This window comes from Hyperolius riggenbachi, chromosome 10 (assembly GCF_040937935.1).
Source record: "Hyperolius riggenbachi isolate aHypRig1 chromosome 10, aHypRig1.pri, whole genome shotgun sequence".
Taxonomy (NCBI): Eukaryota; Metazoa; Chordata; class Amphibia; order Anura; family Hyperoliidae; genus Hyperolius; species Hyperolius riggenbachi.
In genome coordinates, this window is record NC_090655.1 from 111,051,644 (window position 1) to 111,072,763 (window position 21,120).

Consider the following 21,120-nt stretch of genomic DNA (forward strand, 5'->3'; position numbering starts at 1 on the left):
TGCAAAATATGAACTGTAATTACTAGGGGGGGGGGGGGGTGGGGGGGGGGGGGGGGTGGGAGACACTTTCCTTTACAAAACTAGAACTATTTCAATGTAATCTCATTTTATCTTGAGATCATTATTTTGTGCGAACAGTATGACTGATCAACATGTGTTCTCCCCCCCTAACAGAGACTCCGCGACCGTTTGGCGGCCCCTTCTCCCGGGCGGGCCTGTTCCTGGAGGACTGGTGACATGGAGGTGGTAAGTCTTCATTTTGTCCCATAATTCACAGTTCTGCCACTCCAGCACAGTATCCACAACATAAATAATATATGATCTCCATATAAGGTTGTAGATAGACATACAGCACACTGTACATATTGCTCAATGGGATCCTAACTACAATAACCAGGAAAGACCTCCCTGGAGTCTGATCCCCCCCCCCCCCCCCCCTTCACTGAGATCAGCAGTAGGGATGGTCAGTTTGGACCACGCATAATAGTTGCATAATAAGCAACTGAATGTTGAAATATTTATTTTATCTTGTTGTTGGACTAAACTAACACGTTGTCTTTCTGATCTCTTTCAGTGATTGTGGCTTGCCAGCTTGCAAGACCATGTGTGACCTACTTGGCTCCCCAGGAGAGGCAACCTGTGTCCACCCCACACATATACACAGTCAAAAACTGATTCTATTGGCCGGTAGGTATGGGCAGATAGGTATGTCGGCAGGTAGTTATGGGCAGATTGTAGTGACAGTCAGGTATTGATCATTAAATTCTAGTAAGGGGCAAATGTTAGATTCTAGTGGCTGCAAGTAGTGATAGGTAAAATATAGTGATCAACAGATAGTGATAGGCAGATTGTAGTGGGCAGCAGATAGTGATAGGTAGATTGTAATGGGCAGCAGGTAATGACTGGTAGATTGCAGTGGCCAGCAGGTAGTGATGGATACATTTTAGTGACCAGCAGATAATGACAGGTAGATTATGGTGGGCAGCAGATATTGACAGGTAGATTGTAGTGGCCAGCAAGCAGTCATATGGGGATTATAGTGCCTGCAAGTAGTCATAGGTAAATTGTAGTGGCCAGCAGGTAGTAATAAGTGGATTATAGTGGCCAGCAGGTAGTGACAGGTAGATTGTACTGACCAGCAGGTAGTAATACGTAAACTACAGTGGCCAGCAGGTAGTGACAGGTAGATTGTAGCGGCCAGGTGGTAGTGACAGGTAGATTGTAGTGGCCAGCAGATAATGACAGGTAGATTGTAGTGGCCAGCAAGCAGTCATAGGGGGATTATAGTGGCCTGCAAGTAGTCATAGGTAAATTGTAGTGGCCAGCAGGTAGTAATAAGTGGATTATAGTGGCCAGCAAGTAGTGACAGGTAGATTGTACTGATCAGCAGGTAGTAATAGGTAAACTACAGTGGCCAGCAGGTAGTGACAGGTAGATTGTAGTGGCCAGGTGGTAGTGACAGGTAGATTGTAGTGGCCAGGTGGTAGTGACAGGTAGATTGTAGTGGCCAGCAGGTAGTGACAGGTAGATTGTAGTGGCCAGCAGGTAGTGACAGGTAGATTGTACTGGACAGCAGGTACTGATAGGTAGATTGTAGTGGTCAGCAGGTAGTATTAGGTAGATTGTAGTGGCCAGCAGATAGTGATAGGTAGATTGTACTGACCAGCACGTAGTAATAGGTGGACTGTAGTGGCCAGCAGGTAATGTAGGTAGATTGTAGTGGCCAGCATGTAGTATTAGGTGGAGTATAGTGGCCAGCAGGTAGTAATAGGTGGATTGTAGTGGCCTGTAGGGGGTTACAGGTAGATTGTACTGACCAGAAGGTAGTAATAGTCGGATTGTAGTGGCCAGCAGGTAATGATAGGTGGATTATAATGGCCAGTAGGTAGTGATAGGCAGAGTGTAGTGGCCAGCAGGTAGTATTAGGTAGATGATAGTGGCCAGTAGGTAGTGATAGGTAGAGTGTAGTGGCCAGCAGGGGGTTACAGCTCTTTCCCAGGTGGTCAGTGGGGGGATGTGCAGGACTCTCTGGGTGAAGAGCCTATTCCACCAATGGGGTTGCAGCAGCAGCAGCATGGTGAGCCCTTGGTAACCATCAGAATGCTATGTGGCTAGTGCGAGGGCCAGAAACATCCTGAGAGCTCTCGCAGCTTTATTTCCATCAAGGGCCACTTCAAACACTGAATATTCACTTTATTATCGGACATGACACAAAGTGGATCTCCTTGTTGAGGTGATGTAACCGGTGCATGAGGACATAGGGGCGCTTCCTGGATTAGGGCAGATGGCGGAACATCCGCTCATATCGAGTGCACCTGGGTCTCCCTCCATGGATTTCCATATTACCGGATTTGACTTTCTTTCACCGCATGGTCATGGGAGGCTTTTTAGCCCCGTGGCAGACGTATTGTGGGGCTCAGACCCCTCTTGTATAGATCAGAGCTATATGCTCTGGTCAGACACATTGTGGGGCTCAGACCCCTCTTGTATAGATCAGAGCTATACGCTCTGGTCAGACACATTGTGGGGCTCAGACCCCCTCTTGTATAGATCAGACCTAGACTCTCTGGTCAGACACATAGTGGATCTCCTAGTTGAGGTGATGTAACAGGTGCATGAGGACGTAGGGGCGCTTCCTGGATTAGGGCAGATGGCGGAACATCCGCTCATATCGAGTGCACCTGGGTCTCCCTCCATGGATTTCCATATTACTGGATTTGACATTCTTTACCGCATGGCCACATGAGGCTTTTTAGCCCCGTGGCAGACACTTTATGGGGCTCAGACCCCTCTTGTCTAGATCAGACCAAGACGCTCTGATCATACACATATGTGTATCCAGACTCCTACCAGTTTAGGTAGCCTTATGTTCCACCAGTTTAGGAGCCTTATAGCCCCCCCCCCCCAGTATAGTTGGGCAAAAACAACCCTAGTGTAGTTAGATCTGAGTCCCTCCTATGTATAGGTAACAAGAGACTCCACTAAAAATAGCGAGAGGTAAGTACAGGCAGCCATAGTCTCCCTTGTATAGGTAGTCAGATCCCCTCCCCCTCCCTTCCCCTGTATAGCTAGCCAGAGTCCCCCCTAAGGCCCCGTTCACACTGCACGTGTTTCCAGCCGCGTTTTGGAAACGCGTGCGGGAGGCCGACACGCATGACATCAGACAGTGCATAGAGTGCATGCGCTCCGGACCTGTGCAGTCCGGGAACTCATGCTGCACGCATTTTTTGCAAAAAACACGTGGCTGTCCCATTCACTTTTCAGTGATGGGATCAGCCACGCAACACACACAAACGCGGATGACGTGCGTTCGCATGCGTTGCGTTCCGCACGCATGGCCATCCGCGTTTGTGATGTGAACGGGGCCTAAGTATAGGTAGCTGTATCCCCCCCCCCCCCCCAGTAAAGGTAACATTATGTGCCTCATACCCTCAGTATAGGTAGCCAAATTCCCACCAGTAAAGGTAGCATTCTGCCACTTAGGTTTCCCCAGAGTCCCCCCTAGTATAGGTACTCAGAGTCCCCCCTTGCATAGGTAACCAGATCCCCCACAGCAAAGGTAGCCAAATTCCCCCCTTGTATAGGTAGGCTGATCCTTCCCCCCCCTCCTTGTAAATGTAGCCAGAATCCCCCACCATCTGTGGATGTCCCTGCAAGAGGTGACAGAAGATTCCCAACCAGAGAAGAAGAGAAGACAGAAGATGCCCAGCAGAGACAGCGTGGCAGCATGGTCTGGGGAGATACCTGGGATCCAGGGTAAAATCCGACTGCCACATAGGAGTCAAGAAGGAATTTTTTCCCCTCCGAGGCACAAATCAGACCTAACTTGCCTCTGGGGGGTTTTTTCGCCTTCTTCTGGATCCCGGGGTGAGATGACCCCATGACAATTGTAAATACAATTTGTACCTGTATTCAGGCAGTATAAAATAAAATTAGAACAAATTGGCCTAAATGTTTGTGTCTTCATTGAAGTCAACTATGTGTAAATCCTCCTCTTGTGGTGCGTCTAGGGATAAATTGTGTGCCGTATGTGTCTCCTCTGGGGATACCTGCCTGTGTGGTTAGAGTGTGTTAAAAGTTTCAACTCATTTGCAACTTAGGTAACCAGAAAGGATCATCAAAGATCATTTTGGATGCCTATTCCAAGTGTGTACAGGTGTACATCAAACTTTTATCTGAGACTTATCACTAATAATGATTTTGGTCACCACACACTGTGTCTGCACTTTGTGGACCTCTCATCAAACCCGCAGTAGTGAAGCTCCCCATGACTGCACTGGATGGTGGGTATTGGTGTACTGTTTGTATAGAGTAGATTGCTGGGAAAACCCAGCAGAGAGCCTTCCTTGGGGGATTTACAGGTACTGTGGGTCTGGTAGTCACTGCAAAAGTTAAACGCAAGCCAATTATTTTTTTATTTTAGATTCAGAGTCATTGGTGTAGTTTAGACCTGGTGTCAGACTATTGTTGCCACCTTGGTTCAGTTTCCCCAGTAACAGCCATCAAGAAAGGGAAGTGAAAAGAACTCTTTACCAGTCGTGACACAGATGCAATAAAATACCAGCGTGGGGGAAAGTAAATCCATTTTAAGAAAATCCTGACTGCAGGTCTAGCCCTGAGGCCGGATTCACACTGTAAGCACTTTTGTGAGTGTTTGCGTTTGATGAGCACTTGCAGAGCGCTTTTTAAAAAAATCGCTCCCATTCACTTTCATTAAAATTGCGGTAAAAAAAAAATCACTGCAATTGCCGCGATCACATATACGTGAAAAACGCACGTGATCGTGTCGATTTGTACACGATTTTTAACACGATTTTAATGAAAGTGAATGGGAGAGATTTTTTAAAAAGCGCTCAGCAAGCGCTAATCAAACGCAAGCACTCACAAAAGCGCTTATAGTGTGGATCCGGCCTTACAAATTATATCCACAACTAATATTAACACACATCTGAACATAGAGGGATATGGAGGCTGCCATATTAATTTTCTTTGAAACAATACCCATTGCCTGGCTGCCGTGCTGACATGCTTATTTCAGGTGTGTGATTAAGACACTGCTGCAGCCAAAGAGATCAGCTGGACTGCCAGGCAACTGGTATTATTAAAAAGAAAATAATTATGGTTGCCTCCACTTCAGGGGTACTTTAGACATTATGGCTGGTCTTACACTTTTAAAGAGAACCGGAGGTGGGTTCTAAGATTGCTATCAGCACACAGATGCTGGGTCTGCGTATACTGCCCAGCCTTTGTTGCTATACTGCTCCCCGCTGCCCCCCCCCCCCCCCCCTCGCACTCTGCTTGCCCCCATAAGTCGCCGAGCTGTCGACACACAGCGTGAGGCAGCCAGCTGTTTACCTCTGCATCTGTCAGTCTCTGCCGCTTCCTCGCCTCCTCCATAGCTCCGGTCCCTGCCCGCATCCCTTCCCTCCTCGCTGATTGGGTTCTCTATAAATAAAAAAAGCTATGGCAAGAAACCTGAGAGGCTAAACACTGTCCCACATACAAAGATTACAAATTCCTTTACTAAAAAGCAAATAATTATCCCTCCATCAGCAGCACTGAGCTCACACACCACATCAGTCTATTGGTGGGAAACAATTACTCAAATCAGTCCAAAATTACAGGTCTCTGTGGGAGTCAAGTGTAAAATCCATTGAAGTCAGCGTGGGGGGGGGGGGGGGGGGAGTTTTCTAGCTTGTGTTTTGGTCCCTGGTGAGCTTGTGCAGCAGCCACATGCAACAATAAACCCTCTTTCTGAACGGCACGTTTATTGGGCTCCTGTCTGCTGGCCACGGAGTGCCTTTTGGCTACAATTTAATGCAGCCCAATGACAATGATTTTAGATGGTGGCAAAAAAAGCCTCATGTCAAGTGTGAGCATGGCACCAGCTGCACTCAGGTACCTTGGCTGCCTCCCCACTGCCTGTGCCGAGCAATAACAAGATTTAGCCTTTCTAGATACATAACACAGTTGAAAAATATATACATCAGCCATACTTTCACCAGGTGGCTCAAGGTATTAGTAGTGTGTGGCCTCCTCCTGCTAGGCCTCCATCCCTGCTCTGTGCTATGAATAATCTATGATGCCTGGCAGGAGAAGACAAATGGACGACACTGGTGGGTATGATGAAAATTGCAGGGGAGTGCTAAACTAGTCATTACTTCTTTTGTAGGCAATGTAAAAAAAATGTAAAACAGAGGTGAAAACAACAACAAAATACACTAAAACCAATTTAAAAGGGAGGCAGTAAAATGGTCTATTTCAAGTAAAAACAGCTGTATTTGGATACACTCCACTTGTGACATTTTTTGCAAAATATACCTCCTCAGGCACTCCCCTTCTGGAGGCGCAAAGCATGGAGAGACTAACTCACAGTTATGCCTATAGTTTTGCCTGAGGAAGCAGGTATTTCCTGTGAAACACCTCACATGTGGAGTGTATCCAAATAAAGCTTTTCTTGAAAAATACAGTTTTTGTCTTCCATTTAGTCATCCATTTAGGGGCATGTCCACCGCTACCTCCCTTTTAAACTAGTTTTAGTTTATTTTATTCTTGTTGGTGCCAGTTTTGTCCTTGCCTATTGACCGCCTTGGTAGAGGTGTGTTTCCATTTGCTTCCAGTTACTACAGAGAGCTGCTTCTTAACCCAAGTGGAGTCGGTGTTGTTCTTTCCATTTGCTGTTACAGTGGTTGCCTTTGAGGAAACCCACATTTGTGAGCATCATTCTATTTTAAGGTTTTATTGAAACAACCTCCATTCAGTACATATTACATTATACTTGACTCTCTGTTTTCCCTATCTTTCCACTACTTCTGCTGTGTTTGTGGCTGGAGAATGTACTGGTTATGGGCCCTGTATCTAACACAGGAGCCCAGGGTTCAAGTCTTGTCTCTTCCTTGGGGGGACCTTGGGCAAGGCCTACTAACAATGCTACTGCCTATAGAGCATGACCTAGTGACCGCAGCTCTGGCGCTTTGAGTCCACCAGGAGAAAAGCGCAATATAAATGTTCTGTGTCTTTTAATTAAGACTAAGGGCCCGTTCTCACCTGAGCGGGAATCGCGCGATTCCCGCTCATGACAAACCGCTCGCGGTTCTGCAAGAACCGCTACACAATGTAGTGAGTGGCAGTGTTCTCACTGCCGCGGTTGCGGTTAGCGATAACCTGCATGCAGCGGTTTGCCGGCGACAAGCGTTCCGCGATTAGCGATCGTGATTAGCGTGCACAGCACGCTAATTGCGATCGCTCCAAAACCGCCGCAGTGTCCAGTGATTTTTCCGCGCTAATCGCGGGAAAATCACTCCCGCAAAACGCCGGCGGTGATCGCCGGCATTCTGCGATTGCAAGTGTGAACGGGCCCTAAGAAGAGCTTTAAACCCCTAGTTTCCACGAATGACTGAAAAAAAATACCAAAACACATGTATCCAACATAGATTTATAATTCGGTATAATTAAAGCAATCTGCAGTGAAAATAAATGTATGAGATAAATACATGTAATTGTATCTGAAGACCTGTTCCTCAACACAACTTACCATAGTATTATTTTGGGTTTCAAAGCTGAAAATAGCAGTTTCAAGTCTGTGCCACATTTAATATCTCACTTGCATCTTTCTTTTCTTTCAGCTCCCACACAGAAATCATGTTCTTCTTGCTTTTCACTATCCTCCTATGAGTGATTGCCATGGAAGCCATTCATCTTTTCTGCAGGTGTGCAGTCTAACAGCTCTCACTGCATAGATAAGGCACTGCTTTATTAACCCTTGCAATGCCAGAAAAAAAAGTAGGCAAGTGCCTCTTTTCACTACTGTAAAGTGAAACCGTATAGTTGCTACATTTTACAAGGAAAAGTAAACATATGTCACCAAGTACTGTTTTCAGAATGCAAAATTGTGCATAAGTACTTCGTGCCAGCGGCTGAAGGATTAAAACACAAGTGCGCAGAATGGACATCTATATAAATGTCACCGGACAAGTTTGTCAAATCAAGACAAAAATCAGATGGTGCACATCTTATGTCTATAACTGGAATTAACCCGATGGTTGACAATGACTGTACCAAGTTTAGTTGATATCAAGAGGAGGTTAAGTTTGTTCTAATGATGGTCAAATTACATAACTTAAAAACCAAAAGCATAAAAAATACAACAGTATATCACAACGTAAACTGACATACACAAGTTAAAGGAAAATTCTATTGGGTTTCATTTGCTTCCACAGCCAATAGAAATACCATTTTTCATTTCTTATGAAGGTCATCAACTGGCTAAGGGTTACAAGAATAAGAGCTGGACTAACCTGTCACAGTAACAGGTCTGCTTTGGTGTCGCCTACTGCATACAGAAAATTCCTTAGTTTGTCCTGTCTGCTGACAAAGCATGCTAGAAATTGTCACCAGCTGAATGACCAGTAAGCTGCCTCAGCTTATGCCATGCCTAAGGCCCTGGGAAGGCTAGTGAGGGTAAAAATAACTCTTTATGCAACTATAGGCATGTAAAGAGACTATGCAGAAATTACTATTTTGTCTAAATTCTTCGATACAAACATGCTATGCAGAGTTATTCTGCTGGTTCAGACCAGCCATGGTCAGATTTTCCAGATAAAAGTCAGTGCATTTTAGTTAATTGCTGCCTGTCATTTTAAGTCAGAAGTGATGTATTCTTAAAGGCAAAAAAAACAAGACAAAATTGTTAAGTGTCAGTTTACCTGTAGAGTGCATTCTTGGCTTTCATCCAATTACCATTGGCTTGGCCCAGCTGCAAAAAATACCTGTTGTCTAATGCAGTGAAATCAATCGGTTTTAACCAAAGCAAGGGTTTTTTGGGGTTTTTTTTGCAGCACCGTAATTATTATGCTGGTGCGCGAGGCATGAACACAGTTTGCATGCCGATAGGTAAATATTACAATTTTAGGGTTAGCGATGTCAAAGGTGCCTAGGCTTACTTAAAGGAATTCTTTTTTTTTGGGGGGGGGGGTTTAAATTAAAACGGACACTTACCTGGGGCTTCTACCGGCCCGTCCTCCGACAATCCGCCGTTCTCCGCTGACGGTCCTGGTCTGATCGGCATCTGAGACCCACTGCGGCTGCACAGCCGAGGCCAAGCGTGTGCTCGCTCCCGGGTGTGTCATCGCAGGCGCAGTACAAGAAAACTTCGTACTGCACTGGCGTAGTAAGCTCCCGATGACACGCATGGGAGCGAGCATTATTAGTCTTGTTAGATTAATATATTATCGGGACCGGCGCCGGGGAACAGAGGAACGTAGGAGGACGTCGTGGGACATTACAGCTTCAAGGTGCTGGTAGAAGCCCCAGGTAATTTTAAACTCTTCCCCCCCCCCCCCCCCCCAAGAGACCCCCATAGCAACTAAGGATACAATTTGCCAAACGATTGTTTATGAATGATGCTTCATATGAACGATAAGAAATGAATGTCCTGTTTAGATTGATAGGATTAGGATCGAACTGAAAATCAGATCGATTTCACTAATCTGATTGGTTAAGAGATTCTTGTCTGTTAGTGGTCCAAAACAATTATTTTGGATTATTAATACAAAGATTCATTTGTAAACGATCCTTCATTAGTGGCCACCTTAGACTAACCTCTACCTCTTTGTTCTGCAAAACTGATAAACCTTGCTTGGCACTGTCATGAACCATATCTTCACACCATATATTACACTGAGCCCTAAATACCCAAATGTTTTGGGTGTTTGAAGATATGATGACAAATCAGAAGACAGGTTAGGGAATTGTTTGGAGAGAAAGGTAGGGTTAGCCATCACGGAGGGTCAGAACGATAACCATCAGGTAGATAAGGGTTTAAGGTTAAGAGCTAGGGCAGTGTTGGCCAACCTTGGAACGCCAGCTGTGGTGGAACTACAAGTCCCATGAGGCATTGCAATACTCTGACAGCTCTAAGCATAACTCAGGGAGGCAGAGGCATGATGGGATTTGTAGTTTTGTCACAGCTGGAGTGCCAAGGTTAGCCATCACTGAGCTAGGGTAATAAGAGGTATAAGCAAGGTTTATCAGTTATGCATTGCAGAGCAAAGAGGTAAAAGGTTAGGCAAACAAAGTGGCTTAGGGTAGGAATTGGGACCAAGGAGAACCGTTAAATCAGGGATGTTGAACTCCTGGCCTCAAGATCGAGATCCTCACACATTTTTGGCGCAGCTCAAATAAATTGCTGGGACTGATTAAAGAAATGTGTAGTTCATCAAGTAGAACACTTTTCTTAGTCCATCCTGATTCCTGACCACTGGCTTGGATATGGCCATGGCCGGTTCTGGACTTTTTGCTGCCTGACGCCCCATCCACCCCCCCCCCCCCCCCCAATTTGTAAAGATTGTACAGCATTCCACAAATTACTCTGCTTCATTAATGTTCTCACATGACATGCTGCAGCTCAACACAATAGCACACTGGCTGGCTGCGAGTCCGTGACAAACAAACTGCTCACCCTCGGCCACTCATTCTTCCTCAGCAAGGACAGCAGTGCCACCTCCTCCCTTCTGCTGTGCAAGTCAAATAAAATACTGCTGCTCTTCTCCCCCCCCCCCCTCCCCCACTCACTGTCAGACTCCTCACATAGCACAACAAGCCGCTTTTCCCTAATGATGACCTCTCCTCTCGCTTCTTCTCCTACTCTGACTGCATGCTTTTAGTGTAAGCGCAGTACAAACATGCTGCCTCTAATCTCTGCGCCTGATGCAAATGTTTCACCTTGCTTCATGAGAAAACCGGCCCTGGATACGGCCCTCGAGGACTGGAGTTTGACACCTGTTCACTAAAGCAAGTCACAAGAAGAAATGCTCACTACTAGTGCAAGATGCCCAAATGAATGGGTGCCAAAACATTGCTCCAGGGAGTTGAAACTAGATGAGAAGACCTATCAGGCAGTGCTTACAGACTTTCAATCAACTTTATGCTGAAATATATGGAAACCGTGTGTACAGTGTGTAGAGGGATTCGACCAGATAGCTACCACTCTGATCAGATAATGATGTGAGAGGGATCGATCTATTGGACAAATGGACCAGTGTGTGGCCACCTTAAAAATATCTGATCAGATTCAGTCAACTGATGCAAATACTTAGGATCGAAGCAGAACTAACAGGCACCGGCACATTTGGGCGCACCATGCCCCGCCATAGGCCGTAATGTGAAATACGGCTATAGTGGCCTTCGGAAGCTAAATTCAACGCCGGCGAAAGACAGAGCCCAAATTACTTTAAAAACAGTGTAATTTGTCCACTGGCAATAGCTGGCAGCCAAATTACGTCTTTCCCTGGTGTCCATTGGCAGGCTGAAGGGGGAATAGTAATTAACACCACCGATACTTTTGCAGGAGCAGCGTAAGTCGTTTTTCAGCTTCATTCTGCACCCAAATTTCCCAGCGCCGTTTTTTACATGTATACACTTTGGGTCACTGGAGGAAATAATAGTCTTTATAACAATGATACATTTTCAAAGATATAGTGAAGGATAACTTTAGCTTATTTCCTGTTGAGCACAACAGAATGCTCAGTATGATAAAATGATGCAATATTTTTTAGACTGTGTATTTATTTTAGTTATTGAAATACATGGAGGCTTTTAGGTTTGTCAGAATTTCTGCTTTATGCAAAGAGTCAGATATTTGAGCAATCTCAGTGCCATGGCAGACCTTATGCAAAGAACTGATTTTCCTCATCTCCTTTAGAGAAGCATTCCATCAACAGCAGCATTTGCATGGTCTATTTGCATTCTCTGTACAGTAAGGCATGTTTACAGCTCCAAGATAAATGCAAAACATGAGCCACGTATGGAGTCCCAGAGGCTCATGGGAACACCCATACAGCTCCTTAACATGTACCAATCTTCAGGTAACAAATGGAATGATCTTATCTGCATGTACCCTCAGGATTCACAGATCTTCTTCCTGAATGGCTAGAAGTAAACAAGGGAAATCCTGAACCTGAGCTGAGAGTGATATGGAGTCTGACATTTTTATTTCCATTTAACCCTCCTGGCGGTTTATTAAAATCCGCCAGGGGGCAGCAAAGCCGTTTTTTTTTTATTTTATTTTTTTTTCATGTAGCGAGACAAGGTCTCAGCGGCATCCCCCCAGCCCCTCCGATCGCCGGAACGGGATCTCCTGGAGGGCTTCCCCCGTCGCCATGGTGACGGGCGGGATGACGTCAACCACGTCATCGACGTCGTGACGTCAAAGGTGACTCCGATCCACCCCACAGCGCTGCCTGGCACTAATTGGCCAGGCAGCGCACGGGCTCTGGGGGGGGGGGTGGCTGCGGCGCGACGGATAGCGGCGGATCGGCGGGTAGCGGCAGTGATTGGATTGCACACGCAGCTAGCAAAGTGCTAGCTGCGTGTAGCAAAAAAAAAATTATGCAAATCGGCCCAGCGGGGCCTGAGCGGTGCCTTCCGGCGGCATAGCCCGTGCTCAGCATGGGCTTACCGCCAGGGAGGTTAAATAACATTTCCTTCTAAACAATACTAGTTGCCTGGCAGCCCTGCAGATATATTTGGCTGCAGCAGCGTCTGAATTACACCATAAACTAAGCATGCAGCGAATCTGGTCAGTTCTGACAGTGGGCATGATTCACAAAGCTTTTTCACCTGCTTTCCTCTGTTTTCACCTTAATTATATTATATTTTTAAGCTTTAAAAGAGCAAAAATATAATATAATTAACGTAAGAAAAATAACATTGAAATGAAGTTAATCAAGAACAACTTACTTTGAGTAATTATGTTACTTGTAAATGTGCTGAAAGGTTACTTTTCTCAAATAGGTGATAAATAAGTCATTTATGAGAAGTTTTGTGAATAGAGCCCATTGTCAGAAACACCTGATCTGAATATGCTTGTTCAGGGTCTATGGCTAAAAGTATAAAAGGCAGAGGATTAGCAGGACAGCCAGGCAACTGGTAATGCTTAAAAAGAAATAAATATGGTAGCCTCCATATCCCTCATACAGTTGTCCTTTAAAACAATGGCCGCCAATAAACAAGCGTGTGTACAGTGGCTCACAACCCCCATCCCCCAACCCGTGAGCATTCCACCCGGTGGATCAACTCATCCAAAGGACGCCCAACTTCTTTGAAGACCTACTCTCCCGACGCTGCGTGAGGTCATGCACACGCTGTCTGATGCCGTCTGTTGTCCCTCCGCCCCCATTGCATAGCAGCAGTACGCGTCTGTATGTGTCTGTACTGGCCGGCCCAGCGATGATGCCCAAGGGGATCATGACCCAATCCCTGGTGGTCAACACAAGTCAAATGGTATGTACAACACAACAGCCTTTGGCCATATAGGAAAAACTAATTGCACTGCTACATTCAATGCGCCCCAGAACTACAGTGGGATGCGAAAGTTTGGGCAACCTTGTTAATCATCATGATTTTCCTGTATAAATAGTTGGTTGTTACATTCAATGTCATTCAAATATATTATATAGGAGACACACATGAAATGAAGTTTATTGGATTTACAGAAAGTGTGCAATAATTGTTTAAACAAAATTAGGCAGGTGCATAAATTTGGGCACCAGAAAAAAAGAAATGAAATCAATAATTAGTAGATCCTCCTTTTGCAGAAATGACAGCCTCTAAATGCTTCCTGTAGGTTCTAAGGGGAGTCTGGCTTCTGGTTGAAGGTATTTTGGACCACTCCTCTTTACAAAATATCTCTAGTTCATTCAGGTTTGATGGCTCCCGAGCATGGACAGCTCTCTTTTACTCACACCACAGATTTTCAATATATTCAGGTCTGGCAACTGAGATGGCCATACCAGAACGTTGTACTTGTTCCTCTGCATGAATGCCTTAGTGGATTTTGAGCAGTGTTTAGGGTCGTTGTCTTGCTGAAAGATCCAGCCCCAGAACAGCTTAAGCTTTGTCACGGATTCCTGGACATTGGTCTCCAGAAGTTGCTGATACTGAGTGGAATCCATGCATCCCTCAACTTTGACAAGATTCCCAGTTCCTGCACTGGCCACACAGCCCCAAAGCATGATGGAACCACCACCATATATTACTGTAGGTAGCAGGTGTTTTTCTTGGTATGCTGTGCTGTTTAAATTCAATTTAAGTTTCATCAGTCCACAGCACCTTATTCCAAAATAAAGCTGGTTTGTCCAAATGTGCTTTAGCATACCTCAAGCGGCTCTGTTTGTGCTGTGGGTGGAGAAAAGGTTTCCAATGCATCACTCTCGCATACAGCATCTCCTTGTGTAAAGTGCGCTGAATGGTTGAACGATGCACAGTGACTCCATCTGCAGCAAGATGATGTTGTAGGTCTTTTGTGCTGGTCTGTGGGTTGACTGACTGTTTTCACTATTCGTCGCTTCTGTCTAGAAGATTTTTCTTGGTCTGCCACTTCGAGCTTTAACTTGAACTGAGCCTGTGGTCTTCCATTTCCTCAGTATGTTCCTAAATGTGGACACAGACAGCTGAAATCTCTGAGACAACTTTCTGTATCCTTCCCCAGTTCCCCTTAACCATGATGGTGAACAATCTTTGTCTTCAGGTCATTTGAGATTGGTTTTGAGACCCCTATGTTGGTACTCTTCAGAGAAAATTAAAAGATGAGGGAAACTTACAATTGATCTCCTTAAATACTCTTTCTCATAATTGGATTCACCTGTGTATGTAAGTCAGGGGTCACTGAGCTTACAAAGCCAATAATTAGTTCTAAAGGCTTTGGAATCAATAAAATGCCCAAATTTATGCACCTGCCTAATTTTATTTAAACAATTATTGTGCCCTTTCTGTAAATCCAATAAACTTAATTTTACTTCTGAAACATCACTATGTGCGTCTCCTATATGATATATTTAACTGACATTTTTAATCATAACAACCAACGATTTATACAGGAAAATCATGACGATTAACAAGGTTGCCCAACCTTTTGCATCCCACTGTATATTGCAGCCATTTTAAAATCTATAAACTATCCAAAATCAGATATTCTCAATCTAAAATGTGGCATTGAAGAGATTTCAGATTCAAAGCGAGGAAACAAAGGCGGAAAAAGCCATGCACGAGCAGCTCTGTGCCATATCGCAGGCCATACTTGTCCCTCGCAGTGCAGCTGCATTTGCATAAAGACAGTAGTGTAGCCGCATGAATATATTCGAGAAGCTCTTGTCAAATATCTATGGAGGATACTAGCTCTGGATTGGGGTGACTGAGGAGAGAGGGGAAAGCCTCTGGATTATCTAGAGGCTTCCTTCTACTGAGGTAAGTATCTCACTTTAAACATTTTTTTCCTCACAGGTACGCTTTAAGGAAGGGGTGCCAACACTTTTTCGGCTTGCGGACTACTTTAAAATGTGCAGAGTCCAGGAGATCTACCAACATTTAGGTAGCTAAAGTGTAGTTAGGTATAGGTGCCTTCAGTACAGATAGCTAGGTGTAGGGGCCTTCAGTATAGGTAGCAGGTATTTTGTAGTTAGGTGTAGGTGCCTTCAGTATAGTTAGCCAGGTATAGAGTAGTTAGGTGTAGGTGCCTTCAGTATAGATAGCCAGGTGTAGGGGACTTCAGTATAGTTAGCCCGGTATTGTGTAGTTAGGTGTAGGGGCCTTCAGTATAGTTAGCAAGGTATAGTGTAGTTAGGTGTGGGTGCCTTCAGTATAGTTAGCCAGGTATAGTGTAGTTAGGTGTGTAGGTGTCTTCAGTATAGTTAGCCAGGTATAGTGTAGTTAGGTGTGGGTGCCTTCAGTATAGTTAGCCAGGTATAGTGTAGTTAGGTGTGGGTGCCTTCAGTATAGTTAGCCAGGTATAGTGTAGTTAGGTGTGGGTGCCTTCAGTATAGTTAGCCAGGTATAGTGTAGTTAGGTGTAGGTGGCTTCAGTATAGTTAGCCAGGTATAGTGTAGTTAGGTGTGGGTGCCTTCAGTATAGTTAGCCAGGTAAAGTGCAGTTAGGCGTAGGTGCCACTTACCTCCCTCCAGTTTCAGCAGCGGTGTCTGGGGCTCCTCCTGGTCTCCCCTCCTTCAGCCGCTCTGGCTAGAGTGCAGATGGGCACTCTAATGAAGACTCCGACGAGCGAAGGGGGCGGCGGGCAGCGTGCGTTAATGCATTGTGGCCAGCGCCACCCCCAGCTATGACGTCGCGGCGTCCTCCTCTCCCGCTGTACCGCCTCTCTCCTCTCCGCCTCTTCTGATTGGCCAGCGGCCGGCAGCAGAATCTGACAGCTGCCGGACGCAAAATTTAACAGGAAGCGGACGAACGGCCGCGATCTACCAAATAGGTTGTCGCGATCTACCGGTAGATCGCGATCAACTTATTGGGCACCCCTGCTTTAAGGCATGCAGGGAGACACCCGCTCCTTAAAAACGTTTTTTTCAATAATCTGGTCCAAATTCTTCAAGGGAGGTAAGATTACCTCTTTATTTATAAGATTAGCTTATTAGCCTTTTTTATGCATTTATGCATTGGGCGCCCCTGTTTTAAGTGTCTTGTCATACCTCTTTTAGAGGTGATAGTTTTTTAGTTATCCTAAAGAACTTCCAGAGTGCGACCACCCAGTTCCTGTCACAGACCTGGAAAACTGAGCGGGGACGATTAATTTCCCGCCTGCTCTGACGGTGGTTGCAAGGATTTGTAACCCACCTTTGTGAGTAATATATATACATCCTTAGCAATTTCCTTTTCTGAATCTTACACGATTCTGCACCATTGGGCTCCTGGTCTCCTTTTGTCTTTTAGATGAACCTGGGGTTGTTACAATCACAGGAACCATCGACATAAGCTATCTTTCAATATATGTAGCATGATAAAGAAATTGAGACAGTTGACACCCAAAATAACAAAATATTTCAAATCATTTTCAAAAGAGAGGGAAATTAGTTGCCTTACTTCGCTGGAAGGAAAAAAGCCAATGTGGTCTTGGACAACAATTTTATTTGCACATAAGGGTCAGACAAGACATTTTGCAGGCTTGCCCCGCTTCCTCAGGTCAATCGATAAAGTGCCAGCTGGCTAAGGTACAGTATGAGTGCCTCCATGCGCTCCCAATGCAGAACCTGGAAATAAAATACAAAAATTCTGACACATTTACCTGCTCCTATACTTCAGCCCTCACCTGTTCCTCTCTCATTGCTTCTTATCTGACATCCCAGGATCAGTACAGTAGAAACCTTTAAAGAAAAACATGTCTTTGTTACAGCTGACAGAACCCCTGCAATAAATATGCAGTGTGTCTACTTCCTGCTTTCATGAAAACAGACAAAGGTTTAATATCCTGTGTTTACATATTAGTGGTGTCTGCTGTGGACTGCTAAATTTCTGTGTGGACACAGCTGAGAGATCATATTACACTTGTGATTATTTACAGATGAGGGGGAATTAGACAGGCTCTTCTCTCTAAAAACACACAGGGTGCATTTCTCTCTGTTTTCCTTGTGTCCTGTGTAAGACTTCAGGTCAACTTTAATAGAAATAAAAGTACTAAATGACATAATGATTTGTGTATCACTGTTATGCGCATTACCATAAGCTACTAAGCAACCAAAATGCTGATAGTAGTTTGCTGCATTGAAGTTGGCAAAGACTAAATCCTTCATGCCCATATTTCTACCTTTGATGGGTTTAACAATACCAACAATATCTGTAAACATTAGCTGTCTGCTTTCATCAGTGAATGTTAATGTTTGATGTTTAGCCATGGCTTATTAGGTGCATAATCCAAAGCGCAGGGATTCTGTTTGACTGATCCTCATCAAGTTTGACTATAGTGAGTGTACAGCAATCTATTACAGGTCTACTGGTTTGTCTCATCTATAAGTGAGTCATGCACAGTCTGCCCTCATCCTCTTCACTATCTGGCCAGCCGGCATTAGAGGGAGGCGGCACATGAAAAACTTTATTGATTAGCATCAATAACGCAAGAGCTTTTCAGGCATTGTGTGTGCTGTAAACTGCACTTCTTCATAACCTGATCCATGTAAGTAATATTGAAAGCAATTACAGAAATTGCTTTTATTAAGCGGTCAATTCTTAGAATAAGAAAGTGTGTATTATAGTGTGACTGAGTTACAGCTAATCATCAGCAGTAGGCCACTGTATGGGAGGAATGTTGCTTCGATGGATGGACACTCAATGGCTGAAATGCAGAATCCAGTTTTACAATAATAAGATCCAGTAAACTGTAATGAGATTATTGTAGTATTACCGCTTTTATGGTAAAAGAAAGCCTTGGTTTAAGATACCTTATAGCCAGGCACATCAGATCTAATTATGTGTGTGCATATATGGTGAATATACAGATCTGGCTCCTCAAGCATCCATAAAACCTGCCAAACCATTATTTTGTTAACTGTGAGTTAACAAAAGAAAACAACAAAGCTGATTATGTGTGGTAGTTCAAAGCAGGTTAATTTGTATAGTACACTCAGTGCCAGTCAGGCATACATGGAAAAATGGCGCCAGTCAATCTGAGCGCTAGGTCAAGCCACTAGTAGAATATCCGCAATACAGATATTCTACTAATGCTTTACCAAACCTACTTCTCACACCAACCCTCCCTGTACCAACTTCCAAATACTAAAAGTGGCCATGCATGGTACAATTTTTCATTTTCTTTCGATTAGATAATTTAGTTTGGTTATTCTGTTAGATTTAATATAAAGATTTTTCCAGCATGTCCGATCAGATTTTTCTCGAAAAAACGGGATCATCATTCGAATTTCTTGATCGAGGAAAAAAATAAATTCAACTTTCATTCCATTCGATCATTTAGATTGAATAAACGTGAAAATCTAACGTTTTTATTGTATCGTGTACGGGCACCATAAGAGTCCCGTAGCCATTTATGAAACTGATCATCCTATTACCTAACCCCAAACACTAACAATCCCTTCCTGCGCCTAATCTTCTATCATCTATAAGTCTGAAAGCCAAATTACACACTGGGTGCCGCTATAGCTGCAATTAACAATGGGGTCTACCGCAGTGCCCAAATTACCTGTTTCGCCACTCAGGGCCTTGTTTGTCTTAGCGCCAGAGGAAGCCATGGCCTCTGCCAGGGCTTTGAGCCTAAGTAGTCACTGGTCTTCACCAAATAGTCCCAGAAGGGTCAACAGGCCATAATACTTACTGGGCAGTATGCCGCTTTGCTGCAAGTAATTACCAGGTTTAAACCCACTTGGATACCCCAACAGAGATGATGAGAAGAAGAAGAAAAAGAAAAAAAAAGGAGTAAAAATCTTGCAGTATGGGTATTACAGCTATCGCCTGATGGCAAACCGGATCAGGTGACAAGCTGAAATTATTAGTTGGTGGCTGGCAGAGCAGGGTCTGGTTACAGTCCTCAATTGCCATGTGGATTCCAAGTCAGTATTGTTAACCCATTCTCCCTTCCTCCCGCAACCAACCTAGATGTAGAGATGTCGCGAACACAGAATTTTCAATTCGCAAACGCGAACTTCAGGAAAATGTCCACGAACATGCGAATCTGGCAAAACGCCATTAACTTCAATGAGCAGGCGAATTTTAAAACTTACACAGCCTGTTTCTTACCACAAAAGTAATGAAAAAGTTGTTTCAAGGGTCTAACACCTGGACTGTGGCATGCCAGAGGGGGATCAATGCAAAAAGTCTAATCAAAAATTACGGAGTCGACGCAAAGTCGGGTTTTAATCCCTAAAGGGCAGAAATCACATTATGCCCAGCTCTGGGCGTCAGTGGGCTGTGGAGTGTCACAGACAGAGAACTGCAATAGTACTATCAGTATACAGTGAAATAATAATGCACAGGAGTGGTTCTGTGCCTGCAACTTAATGAGGCAGCAGCAGTAGTGTGCACACAGCTCTGGTTGACAGTGGGCTGTGGAGTGTTACATACACACACACACACACACAAAAAAAACACAGGAGACCGATGTGCTTGCCCTCAAAAGGGCTGTTTGCTTTCACAGCTAGTGGGGAACAAGGACAAAGGCCTAGCTAATGCTTTCCCTACTGATCTGCAGCAAGTCTGACCCTGCTCTCACTAACAGCCAGCAGAGAATGAATCCAATATGGCCACTGCAACTGCTTTTTGATAGGGGAAAGGGTGCTAGCTGATTGGCAGGGGAATGGGTGCTAGCTGATTGGCTGCCATGTGTCTGCTGACTGTGAGGTAAGGGGTCAAAGTTTAGCTCAATAATGATGTATAGAGCGAATGCGAACAGCCGATGTTCGCAGAATACTGCTCGCCGGCGAACAGTTTGGGCCATCTCTACTTAGATGACGCATGGGTAAATTAATCAGTAACCAGTCCATCCTCCATGCTCCCACCTCCATCCCATCAGCACACCTTGACCTCCTGTGACACTGCATCACTGTTTTTCTGAGGCCTGCTGCCATGAACAAAGACATGGGTCATGGAACAGAGAGATTATTGTGGGTTGCCATGGAGATGAGCTAAGGAGGATGGAGAAATTTGCATGCAAGACGGGGGCGTGTTACTTATCTTCTGCTGCACATTCTGCATGTAGGGCTCTGCAATTGGCCCTTCCACGGGCAGTGGCTCAGTTGGAATTGCAACTGCTGCTCCTATACCACTGCATCTATCCCAAATCCACACATACGCACATATTCTAGCATATCAAACAGGATCGGCACCACTACAAATGAAGTAACTCAAGCTCTTTTATTGCATCAAAATTTCTCGGCTTCAGCCGTGAATTTTTGATGCAATAAAAGAGCTTGAATTACTTCATTTGGATTGCTGAAGCCGTGAATTTTTGATGCAATAAAAGAGCTTGAATTACTTCATTTGGATTGCTGAATCCGTGAATTTTTGATGCAATAAAAGAGCTTGAATTACTTCATTTGGAGTGGTGCCGATCCTGTTTGATGTTTCTACTACTGGAGGGCTCTATGGGCACTGAGACCTTGATCGTGGCACACTAAAATTATTCTTTTGTGGTGCTCCTCCTAAACGTGGTTCATGTTCTAGCTCATGTAAGTTTTTGCCAAAACATTTTCAACACAATTCCATTCTATTACTTCTCCTCCATTGTGCAATTACTTGATGCATATAATCAGGGTTGCTCTCACGAGTAAACAGGAGTGATTACTTCCGGCTTGAAGGAGGAAGAGCGCCGATGTGGGGCTTGCAAAGCGACCAATA

The 21,120-nt window shown here is 44.6% G+C and overlaps 1 long non-coding RNA gene across 1 annotated transcript in view; it reads right to left on the bottom strand.

Moving 5' to 3' along the window:
* LOC137536585 (uncharacterized) overlaps positions 1-20,367 on the bottom strand; it is a 325,424-nt gene extending 305,057 nt beyond the window's left edge. The window contains exons 1-2 of the long non-coding RNA XR_011024578.1: positions 20,302-20,367; positions 17,090-17,144 (exon numbers count right to left, since the gene is read on the bottom strand). This is a non-coding gene — a long non-coding RNA (uncharacterized lncRNA). The remainder of the gene's footprint in view (positions 1-17,089; positions 17,145-20,301) is intronic.
* Between the last annotated feature and the right edge of the window lie 753 nt (positions 20,368-21,120).